The sequence below is a fragment of the Bubalus kerabau genome, chromosome 2 (assembly GCF_029407905.1).
Source record: "Bubalus kerabau isolate K-KA32 ecotype Philippines breed swamp buffalo chromosome 2, PCC_UOA_SB_1v2, whole genome shotgun sequence".
NCBI classification, from domain to species: Eukaryota; Metazoa; Chordata; class Mammalia; order Artiodactyla; family Bovidae; genus Bubalus; species Bubalus kerabau.
This window is the reverse complement of record NC_073625.1, coordinates 97,696,798-97,705,787: the sequence shown is the minus strand read 5'-3', so window position 1 is coordinate 97,705,787 and position 8,990 is coordinate 97,696,798. Positions and strand designations below refer to the sequence as shown.

At 35.7% G+C, this 8,990-nt stretch overlaps 1 long non-coding RNA gene across 1 annotated transcript; it reads left to right on the top strand.

Moving 5' to 3' along the window:
• The first annotated feature begins 887 nt into the window (after positions 1-887).
• On the top strand, positions 888-2,615 carry LOC129644820 (uncharacterized). The gene is made up of 2 exons (XR_008711000.1): positions 888-2,143; positions 2,249-2,615. It is a non-coding gene; the product is annotated as an uncharacterized LOC129644820 (long non-coding RNA).
• Positions 2,616-8,990: the final 6,375 nt, after the last annotated feature.

The window sequence follows — 8,990 nt, the reverse complement described above, 5'->3', positions numbered from 1 at the left end:
TCCCAACCCAGGGATCAAACTGGCATCTCCTGCATTGCAGGCAGATTCTTTACCACTAAGCCACCTGGGAAGCCCCAATATAGCTGAGAAAGGTAAAATGCTTACTGAATTTCCTAGAATAAAGGGTTCAAGTCTATGAAAGTCTGCAACATTGGCATTATAGTAATAGAATAATCAAATAGTCCACAGATATTGTCCTAAAAAACATGAAAGTGTCTAACCTGTACTGTTTCAGGGAGTTAGTTATGGTGCCTGGGCTGGAAGTTGTTTTCCATTTAAGGCACCTGTTTTGAAGTAGAAGAATTGAATAGGATTACTATATATTGTAATGTGTTTCAGCACATTTATTGTAATCAAAATTTATTGTTTCAAGAAAACATAGAAAAAAGTCTTAAGTATTATTTTAAAAAGAAAGTTTACTTTTATTGACATAACACCTGCCTAATTTGATAGCAAATATCAGAATGAAAAACTGGCATTCTCAAAGTAATTCAAAATCTGAAATAATTAAAATCTTAATTTAGATTGGAATTATTGTTACTGGTCATATTTTTCTGCACATTAATCTAAAAGAGTTTGTATTGGGATTATTTCCGTCTTGTGTACCCAGCCACTTGGCAATTTAGCCATTGAAAATGCACCTGCTTCTCAGATTGGCAAAGCAACAATTTACTGTGAAGAATCAGTTGTTTTGAATGGCTAATTGGTTACAGGTGCAATGAATTAACCATCTGCCTTAGAGATTGACTCCTCTAAGAGAAGGAAAATCCCTTTCCTTTCTGTCACTTTGGGAGCACGTTAGGGAGATATGATTATAACTTGGAAATTGCAGAGGCTGTGGTGGTGGGTGGGGTGAGGTGACTGGGAGGAAAAGAAAGCACATTCAAAGCTTAATCAGAACATTGCAGAGTCTCATGTGAGACTAGTTTATTAACTTTTATCAGTAATCTAATAACCTTTTGAGTGAAACCTCCAACCAGCTCAAAGTATAAAATATCTGGCCTATTATCTGGAAGAGAACACGTAACCCCATAGATGGATTTACACTAGCACATTTGATTATGCCTTGGTTTATGTTTTTATTTTCTAGCTGTTCTTTCTTGGTTAAAATTTAATTTTCAAAATATTCTGAACATTTATGACAGTAATCTATCGATGTGTTATAATATTTAAAAATGGGCTTCCCAAGTGGCTCAGAGGTAAAGAATCTGTCTGCCAGTGCAGAGACACAAGAGACACGGGTTCGATCCTGGGGTAGGGAAGATCCCCTGGAGAAGGAAATGGCAACCCACTGCAGTATGTTTCCTGAGAAATCCTATGAACAGAGAAGCCTGGTGGGCTACAGGCTATGGGGTTGCCGAGTTTGGACATGACTCAGGGACTAAGCAACAACAAATATTTTAAGACATATCTTTAATCACGTGACTTTTTGACTGCTCAGTTGAGGTGAATCATAACAGTTTTAAATGGGCAGCAATCACTTTTTATTTTTTTTCATGGATGATCACAATCTCTTGAATCCAAGATGGTAAAAGGGAGTTCTTGTTAACTAGCAAGTATCAATCTGCATTGGGTGACTAGATGGGGAATGATTAGGTAATTTGGTCTAACTTTACTTCTTTGCCTTCAGATAAACACTTCATTTTTCTTGCCCATAACAGAATTCATGTTTTATATGTTGTTTACTGTGCTTAACTTTTAACAGACATTAAATATCTAAGAGTTCCATTTGGCTTAACATGCTTCCACTTTAACACGTTTCCTCAATTAGTTGTCAGAGATTCACAGGGTTCTATAATGAGTCCTATAATGAATTCCAGTCTTTCCTGGTGGCCCAGATGGTAAATAATCCACCTGCAATGCAGGATACCTGGATTCGAACCCTGAGGGAGGGGAGACCCCCTGGAGAAGGGCATGACAACCCACTCCAGTATTTTTGCCTGGAGAATCCATGGACAGAGGAGTCTGGTGAGCTCTAGTCCATGGGGTCTCAAAGAGTAGGACACAACTAAGCGACTAACACACACATAGTGTTCTGAGTAGGGATTTTTCTGCAAGCCTCTCTACCCAGCTACATTTATCATGGGGAATTGGCAAAATGAAAATTAGCAGTTCCTCCCAAAGGGATGAGGAACCTTTCAAGGTACAGGCACCCAGAATACTATTTCCCTTTGAACTAGTCTTGTAATATATCCTGATGTTTGATTGACGTGGTTAAGTAAACTAATACTTTTTCCCTTAATTTCAGCAAAGCACAGCTGTTTGTGCCTCTGTTGCCCTTGTAAAACCACATGAACTCTTGACATCGCTGAGAAGAGCAATGTAGCCAAGGAAAGACTCTTCTAAATCATTTTAGTTATTGAGACTAAATGGGAATTTTACACATGATTTATTGTTTTCCAAAAGTGCTTAATTTCTCTTATAAAATATCTTCTAATGCAAAAAGAATATTTTGGGAGAATCCTATTTTCAAGATTCTTGTTAAGTAACTCTAGTTGGGTTGTTCAAAAAAATATTTCCCATCAAAGAATAATAGGAAATTGAGTATATGAGACTCATTATAATTCCAGTTTTCTGTACCTAGTCAAAATTTCATAAAATATTCTTTCAAGAGATTGACATTTTAATTTCCTTCATTCTTTTAGAAAAATACATTTCTGAACTTTACATTCTCTTTGAACACAAATAAAATTTTATTGTGGTGAAATCTTTGTACAATAATGAAATATTTCTGACAAAAGCTCACTCTTTTCAAATACCATTCAATACAATATTTTATCTGATCAAAAAATTTAGATGAAGAGTTTAAGATCATTATCTATCTATCTATCTATGGTTAATGTATGCCTGAAAATTGCTTAGAAATAATTTGTTATTAATTAACACTACAGGAGTAATATTCTTTCACTTTCATTCATTGTTTCATTTCATTTTTTCATTTCATAATCTCATTTTCTTTTGTAGCCCAGTCAGTGGAAAGTCACCAAATAGTAGCATTTCTGTTTTTCATATTTCTGAATGAATATAAATGCTCATATTGACTTTCTCTTTTAAGTGAAGGCCCTTCATTGTTTCCCTTTATTAGTCTTTTAGTGATGCTTATTCTCGGATGTAAATTTGTGTTGAAAATCCTGTGCCACAGAAGCTGTATGCACAGAGCTTACTTAGAGTAGAGTTGAGAATTATATGTCTTGTTTAAAATACCTTTGCCATCATCAGAACTGGAAGTCACTTTAGAAGTCTTTAAGACTACCAATTTTTCAAAAATGTTATAGCAACAGGACTCCTTTAAATGAAAATATAAGATGCAATAGAAAAGTGCAATACTGCTATTCTAGTTGGTGCAAGGAAAAAGTGCTCAGATTCATTTTTTGTTACTTTCCCTGTTGTGTTCTATAGTCCTTAATATTCTGGGTAAATAGTTCTTTTCTAACTATATTTTTTTTTTCCTGCTAGGCAACAGAGGCATAAAAAAATCATTTGACTTGTCTAAAGGTAACCAATGAGTTATTAACAAAAGAAGGAAAACTAAGTATTCTTGAATTCTAATCTGGAGCTTCTCTACCGTTAAAATATTAATTTTGGTATATGAATTATCCATAGGGTTTCTTTTTATTGGTTAAAATACCTTGGGTCACTTACCACTTTATTTGACCTAACCTATGTATATGAAGTTACTATTCCAACCCTTTCATAGATTCTCCTTTCTCTGAGCTCATGATAACTTTAAATCCCAGTACCTAGGACTTTCAATCTCCTAGACAGTTGATTATGCCAAATGCTTAGCACAGGGCCATAGCTAGCTCCAGGCTACTGATGATTTCATTAAATCTCTCCCAATCTATTTGTTTACACAATTTCAGCTGGGGGAAAAAATGCATTGAAATCAAACATCTCATTCTCTGTGTTGTCCCGAGGCAAAAAGAGAGAATGATACATATCCCCAATTTAGACTAGATGAAACTAGCCACATTTCAAATAGAGAAGTCACATTGTGAGTTAAAACCAAGTTAACCTGAAGGGAGCCATTTTCTCCCTGTATATCTGTGCACAGCTTTAATTGATGGCACTATGAACTGTAAAACTGAACCAGAGGCCAACATTTTATCCAAAGAAACTTTAGAACTAAGAAGTTTGCTCAAACATCGCCTTAGAATTTCCTCCTCTGTCGTCTTTCCTGCGGTAATAGTCTCTGTGGCATTCACCAGGGGCAAATAGAATAAAAAGTTTCTTACTGAATTATCTTTGCCATGTTGATCATTTGTTTTTTCCTGTGTGTGTGTGCTTTTGGCCTTAAACACAATAGTAAAAGAAAGTAGTCAAGTTTCATCTTGACCAAGGGAAAAAAAAAAAGGGATTTCTGGGAAAACAATTGGTTTAAGAATCAATTAAATTTTTTTTGATTTGAAAGGATAGCTTTTGTTTTATCAGGATGAGTTGCCAATTAGTCACATGTGAGTGTGAGCACATTTTCTTGATAATCATGCAGCTGATGACAGAATGGATGAGTCACACATACCTTATAGACAGTCTCACTGCACTGTCTTTTCTCCATCCACTGTGTTCCAAGTAGTTACAAATATTAAGCTGGTAATAACTGATCGACATTTTTAAAAAAGGTTTCACAAGAAATGTAATTAGAATTCATAATTGAGCTTAAGCTGATGTGTGTGTCTACAAAAGTTCAGGTGCTTAGATTATGTTTCAATTTACACTTGCCATCTGCTAAAGCTTTTTTCTTTCCCCTTCTTTCTATATGTATATTCAACACCCTGATCAGATCTCCATATTTCCAAATCAGCTTTCTTTATTTAAGACTTACTGTAAATTTCAAATACCCCTCTGATTTCTTAGTCTCCATGTTCTCCATGTCTGCTTACAGTTTTATATAATAAAAGCCATTTCTTATTTATTAAGCACAGTTTATTAATATTTCTTTACTATGCAGTATTCTTGTAGTTAATAGCATGCTCTTTTAAAACATCTCATTGGAAATATTTATGCTCTGAAGCATTACTTTTTGAATTGTTAAATATAAATCATTTATACTATAGTACTTTATGCGAGAAACATACATTGAATTTTAATGGCATTTTAGTTTGCAATCCAAAATTGTGAATGCATGCAGTCAAAACTATGAAATGGCAATGAAATGTAAGCTGGCTTTATAAGATTCTACTATCTATCTATGATCTATATAGATATAAAACTTTAAAGAAAATATTCTTTATCAAGTAAATAATGTTATCAAACCCCCCAAATGGTATTCATGTAGATGGTACAGAGATTGAGGTTTTGAGAACTATAATAGTTACTAGATGGCTAACTTCAATAAACATCAGAATTAGAATCAGCTACGGAGCAGTGTGACCCCACCTGAAACTCCAGTCTCAATCTCCAGGAATGAGTAATGACTTTTGCATTGGGAATGAGCTGTCCAGGTGAATTTGACACTAAAGTTGATCTGGAGAGATTTTTTTGTATACGAAAAGGTAAAGGGCTATGTTATACTTATTGTTTGCTTCTGGATACATCGTTATTTTTGTGCTTTAAACATCATCTGATTATGGATTTGGGGGACCTTTTAAGGGTTTGGAGGAAGATAGCTTAATAGGATTTTATTTTGCTTGCTTATTTTTTAGCATAGGTCATTAATCGTGTTGGCAGCATTCCCTACAGAAGAGCGCTAGAGAGCAGTGGCTCTTCAGGAGATGGACCTGAAGGGTAAATAGTAAAAAACCAAGATGTGTCTATGCTGAAGTGTGTAAGATATCAGTATAATACTAATCTCTGAGATGCCTTGGGTGATACTTTGATACCTTAAATTTAGACTACAGGTAAAGGTAATACATTTCATTACACTTTTTATCAACTCTCTAATGTGTTATTGTTGTTTAGTCACTAAATTGTGCCCGGCTCTTTTACAACTCCCTAGACTGTAGTCCAAAAGTCTCCTCTGTCCATCGATTTCTTGGGCAAGAACACTAGAGTGGATTGCCATTTCCTTCTCCAGAGGATCTTCCTGATGCAGAGATGGAACCCACATGCCCTGCCCTGGCAGATGGATTCTTTACCACTGGGCCACCAGGGAGGCCCACTTTAATGTGTACTTTTTAAATTCTGTAAAATATTATTTAATAGAATTACACAATAGGAATGAGTTTAAAGAATAAACATCTTCCTTATACTTGCATTTTCAATATTAGGTGGGAATTTACCTAAAATAGTAAAAAGTCTAGGAAATCAACCAAACAAACTTGAGAATTTCTCCTGACTTAAATTCATATTCTTATGTATTTTGTTCCCTCAAACATTCCCTTTGTTTCGAGTGGAAGATGAAGAAACATGTGTCCTTTGTATGCTGTCTCTGTCACAATTCTTTTTTTTCCCTATACTTTGTAGCTTGCAATTTGGTTCCTTCAAGAGCATCAACTTCAGAGCTGGTTCTTCCAACAGGAGATTCTAAATCTTCAAATTGTTTATATAAAGGGAGATAATTAGTGGATTTCCATCAGATGGATCACCTTGGAACATTTTAAAGATAACTCATACCTCATATTTGCTTTCCATGTGGTGTTTCTACTTACAAACAAAATGCAGCAAGAAAGATTTATTTGTTTCATAACAATCATGGTATTACTGGAGACCAAAAGCATTCTTACAAACTAAACTAATCATACAATATAACAAATACAGATTCTAAATTCAGATATTTAGTTTTCTTGTTCTTAATGTAAGTTAATAGTTGTGTAGAGTTAAGTCTCAGTCTCCTTTCAGAGGAGAATCTTGGCTCAGAGCACAGACTCTGAGCTCGCCACTTAGAAGTTATATAACTTTTTGAATGTTATTTAACTTTTCTACACTTCTGTTTTATTGAATGTAAAATTGATTCTCACCTCAATTGACGCTGTGAACAATACAATTTTTTAACATGAGTAAAGATTCCAAGAGTAGCCCTTTACATAGTACACATTAAAATGATCATATTCAGTTCAGCTTCCAAAGTAGAACTTTAAAATTTGCCCCTTCAGGCATCAAATGTAATAGCAAAGAAAATGGCCAGATTAACAGAAGGCAACCTTGACATCATTCTCAAGCCTGGAAAAGTTTAAAAGCTTAAGAGCGTCTGGCTGCCTGAATACTCTGATGATACATCAAAAAGACATACTTTCATTGTGAAAGGTCTGTTTTCCTCAAGATATTTTTAGGGCAAACACTGCGTGGATCATGCCCATCCTGTGGTTTTATGGGGACTCAGACAAGAGTCATTTAGTGGGGAGTTGGCTCAATATAGTCTCTCTGGAGTGAACTGTTTGAAACTAAGGTGATGAGAGAATATTTATAAAAATTATATGGAGGAGACATTATCTGAATTTAGGAAACCGGACCTTATCCCAAGTTGGAGGCAGGAATGGGAGATAGTAAGGGGACACTAAGTTTGAATCATTTTCCAAGCATAGGGGCTCAGATATAAATACTTGACCTCACTCAAAGAAGAACAAGTCAGAGTTCATTAATGCTGGTCAAGTACCACATCTCCTTCCCCTTACCTCTCCTTCATTTTCCCTCATCTTTTTTTTTTTTAACCCCCAAGAACCCAGCAGCAGCCCCATTAATGGAGTGGAGTCATAAATGAGAGAGGCAGGAAAATGAAGTCAGCCACACTCCCTGTGCTACTGAAGCATTTCCAAAGCTAACATGGGTCAGAATTGGGAGTTTTCATCATATACACAATGACATTTTAATGACTGAATTGGTGCCTTTTTTTTTTTTTTACAACTAACGTGATTGGAGAACTTTTTTCTCTGCTTCATTTTACATCAAAACTTAAAAGGGCTGTCAATATTTGCCATCTCATTCTCTTTTGAACCTCCTATCAGTCAGGCTTTTGCCCATACCATTCTTCAAAATCTGCTCTTATCAAGGCACAAATGACTTCCAAACATTCACAAATCCAGGGGTCTCCTCTCAGTCCTCATCTTGTTTGATCCAAAGCCAATGTATGACATATCACTTTTCTTTTTTGTTCACTTTTTTCATTGACTTCAAGAACATCATTCTTTTTTAAAATTAATGTATTTGGAGGCTAATTACCATACAGTATTGTGGTGGTTTTTGTATACATGGACATGAATCAGCCACAGGTGCACGCGTCCCCCACCATCACAAACCGCCCTCCCACCTCCCTCCCCATCCCATCCCTCTGGATTGTCCTTGTGCCCTGTTTCATGCATCAAACTTGGACTAGTCATCTATTTCACATATGGCAATATACATGTTTCAATGCTATTCTCTCAAAGCATGCTACCCTCACCTTCTTCTGCAGAGTCCAAAACTCTGTTCTTTATATCTGTGTCTCTTTTGCTGTCTTGCATCTTTCTAAATTCCATATATATGCATTAATATATTGTATTGGTGTTTTTCTGACTTACTTCACTCTGTATAATAGGCTCCAGTTTCATCCACCTCATTAGAACTGATTCAAATGCATTATTTTTAATAGGTGAGTAATATTCCATTGTGTATATGTACCACAGCTTTCTTATCCACTCGTCTGCTGATGGACATCTAGGTTGCTTCAATGTCCTAACTATTGTAAACAGTGCTGCAATGAACATTAGGGTACATGTGTCTCTTTAAATTCTTATTTCTTTGATGTGCATGCCCAGCAGTGGGATTGCTGGGTTGTATGGCAGTTCTTTTTCCATAGTGGCTGCCCTAGTTTGCATTCCCACCAACTGTGTAAAAGGGTTCCCTTTTCTCCACACCCTCTCCAGCATTTATTACTTGCAGACTTTTTGATGGCAGCCATTCTGACCTGCCTGAGATGGTACCTCATTGTGATTTTAATTTGCATTTCTCTGATAATGAGTGATGTTGATCATCTTTTCATGTGTTTGTTAGCCATCTGTATGTCTTCTCTGGAGAAATGTCTGTTTAATTCTTTGGCCTATTTTTTGATTGGGTCGTTTATTTTTCTGGTATTGAAC